This window comes from Terrapene carolina, unplaced genomic scaffold (assembly GCF_002925995.2).
Source record: "Terrapene carolina triunguis isolate 2854851 unplaced genomic scaffold, T_m_triunguis-2.0 Scaffold236, whole genome shotgun sequence".
NCBI classification, from domain to species: domain Eukaryota; kingdom Metazoa; phylum Chordata; order Testudines; family Emydidae; genus Terrapene; species Terrapene triunguis.
Window position 1 is genome coordinate 7,359,683 of NW_020664587.1, and position 3,314 is coordinate 7,362,996.

A 3,314-nucleotide genomic window follows, 5' to 3' on the forward strand; every position below is an offset into this window, starting at 1 on the left:
CTTCTGTGTTCCAGTTAGTTTTCAGCGTGGTAGGTGCTACCCTAGCTGTGGCTATGAGGAAGCTGTACATGGGAGAATAAAATTGCAAATGGGGTAGCAGGCTAATACTTCAGTTCCTAACTTCTGGTTCATTGGCTATTGTGTGATCCCTGCAGGGTTTTGAGCCAATGCTCTAGGCTTCCCCGGTTTGTTTTAAACATCTTTGTTGGGACCCAGCACTTCTTTTTTTTTATTTGTGTGCACTCTGATCATCCATGGGAGCTTGGTCTCATCCAAACCCTTCTCTCGCTGTTTTGAGACTGGCTTTGAAGCAGGTCAGTTTGGCCCATGTATAACAAAACTGTTGAGACCCAGTTTGAGCCTGTGGTGATTGTTTTTATGTGTGTGAACCAGATCAGACTGAACTAATGTATTGCTGACTCACATTACAGCACCTATTAAAATAGAATTGGGGTATGGTCTATGGTAAACAGGTCCAGGAACATAGGAGTTCTGCTAGAGTAGACTGGCCCTAAATATGAAACCTGGAGACTAACTGGTACAGCTGAGATTTGCCTGATAAATGAATACAGCTGCTTTGGTTAACATGCCATCTTTTTGCATTTGGAGGCCTGCCTTCCAAGGTGCCAAGCAAAGTAAGTTTGATCTCTGGTGAACATTTTCCTACATTACAAATGATATTTATCCCTGAAATACCAGACTTGTCAGGATGTCCCTGTTTAGAAAGGTCAGAATGGGAAGAACAAGGATGCTCCACATCGGGATTGAGGTGCATTGATGCAGCTGTGTAGGGAGCCCAGGCCTGGAATAGCAGGAGATGCCGCAGGTCAGGACTGAGGTACGGTGTTTGATCTGTGAAGGCCGTAGCTCTCCAGTAGTTGCATGCACTATGCCTGGCTCTAGCCTACGCTACAACATTGCCTCTTTCCCAAGTACAAAAAGTGTCAGTGTCAAATAATGGGGTGCATTAGATATTAAGTTCTATTCAGTGAGTAGGTTAGAAGACCCTACCAAAGCCCTTCAAACACATAAGGGTGGACTTGGGTCCATGATCTCCTTGTGAAATAGTTTGAGATCAAGAATCCAAAAATCCAAGTCTCCTGCTTGCTTTTTTTTTTTTTTCTTTCTGCTGAGCAGGCTGCAAACAAAATGAGCGTCTGAGTTCTGGAACAGTACTTTATTCTTGTTAGTGAAATGGGATACTGTTGAGAGGGAAAATGTCATTAAAAATATCTTGTGGTTATTAAATGGGTGTTGATTATCAAATGGCTTTCACTATTGCTAGCTGTCTACTCTGCATTTCCTTCACCTGGGGCAAAGAAACTGGGCTCATCTGTTTCACTTCCTGATTCTCCTGCATTAGCACTAGCTGTTGTAGTGGAGGTTCTCTCACAGAAGGGGAGATGTTTAACTCCACAAAACCTAAACCTGTTAATTGAAAAGCTTCATGGAAAAAAAAAAACTTCTTTTCAGACTGGAGAATGAAACCCTTCCCCACTTTTTTTTCCATGTCTAAACTAACTTAAGTGTTTTGTCTCAAGGTCACAGGTATAAAGATGTTCTATTAACTGCCTGATCGCCTGCTTACTGAACAGTTCAGTTGCACAGGCTATCTACCACCCTGGGCTCTGAGGTTAGGATTTTCAAAGGAGTTGAGGGGAGCTTGATGCTCAGCTCTCATTGGATTTAATAGGATTTGGGCACCTCTGTCCCTTACTTTCTTTTGAAATTCCCAGCCTGGATTTAATCCCTTGATTTCTTCATCCATCCTGCTGACTGCCCCCTCTTTGCCCCGGCCCAGCAGCGTAAGTGCAAATTGATCTGAGGTACCCTTCTACAAACTGGTGTTCCACTGGGAAAAACGTGATCATGGAAAGTCTGCATCGTTTTTAAAGCTTCATGACCAGGGCAAAATGGCTGGAAGGAGCATATATATTGTATGTTATTGAAGAGGCCCTGTCAATTTAAGCATTCTTTTTCTCTGAAGATGTCTTACCTACTGCTGTTGTGAGGAACACCCGAGTCCCACAAGTCCAAAAAGAGAGAGGTTTTTTCTGTATGGTCAGTCCATGCAATTCATAATACTTTGCATAGTCAGTTTCATTGTTCCCTTCTGTATAGTCAGATCCCATTTTAGGGGGGATCTTCACACAGCAACAGGGGAAAGACATGTTAAAGGAACAGAAAAACGTGATTTGAAAATCCCATAACATTTGACCAGGATTCAGACTCAGATGTAACACATGAAACTACTTTTGCCCCCCCCCTCCTTTTTTTTTAAATTATCTTTAAGTGAACTGTCACTTTAAACAGTCTGGGACTGCACCCAGCTGACGTGCCTCATTTAATTTGAGATGGCATTTGTTCTCTTGTGTTAGCGTCATGTGAGCTGCTTTTCCGAACCAAAGCTGACTTAGTTGCCTAGACTTGGTATTTTAACATGTCTTCCTTGTCATTGCTTGTCACAGGGGTCAGCCCACCTGTAGCTCAGTGGGATTAGGACCCAGGTCTGGAAACCAGCTCTGAGGTTTACCTACAAAGAGAAGAAATGAAGCAGTCGTATTTCAGTAAGGTAGGGATGGTTTTGAGCTTAAGGCACGGGGCTGGGGGTCAGGAGCTGCCGCTTTTTCCCCCTGGATCTCACAAATTTCTCCAATGTTAGGCAAGTCGCTTAACCCCTCTGCAATAAAACTGGCTTCATAAGCACAGGCCAGGTATAGTTAGTCTGATTGCTGCACGTAAGGCACTTTGGGATTCTCGGATGGAAGGTCTTATTGGGTGCGAAACGCCGCCATTGGAGCAAATATAATTTTTAAACCACTGACATATATTTTACAGGAAATATCAAAGGAAGGACCAAACATGGTGCTGAGAGTAAAAAGATAGGGGGAGGGTGTGTGTGTGAGAGAGAGAGAGAGAGAGAAATGGGGATTTCTGATGGGGCTAAACTAGCTTTAACCTCTTCCTAGATGCTGATCTGATTTGCAGCCTTTTGGGTGGCGCTATTGTAAAATGTGTCGTCTACTTTTGAGGGATATTTCCAGTTTATAGCGCACACGTGCTACCCAAATCTGCTCTTCAGGGATGTGTTCCCTGTGGAAGTCAGCACAGACCCGATGGTGCTGACTTCCACATGGTGTATTAAGGCTTTTCTGTATAAAGACTTAGTGCAAGGCAAGCAGAGATGTAAATCTGAAGTGCACCAAGTTGCTGTGTGGGCCTTGCTGCTGCGCAGACTAAAAGTTCTGTTGTCTGCTTTGATCTACTGCTATTGGGGGAAGCAAAGGGACAAATGGAAAAATCTATGGTGCAGC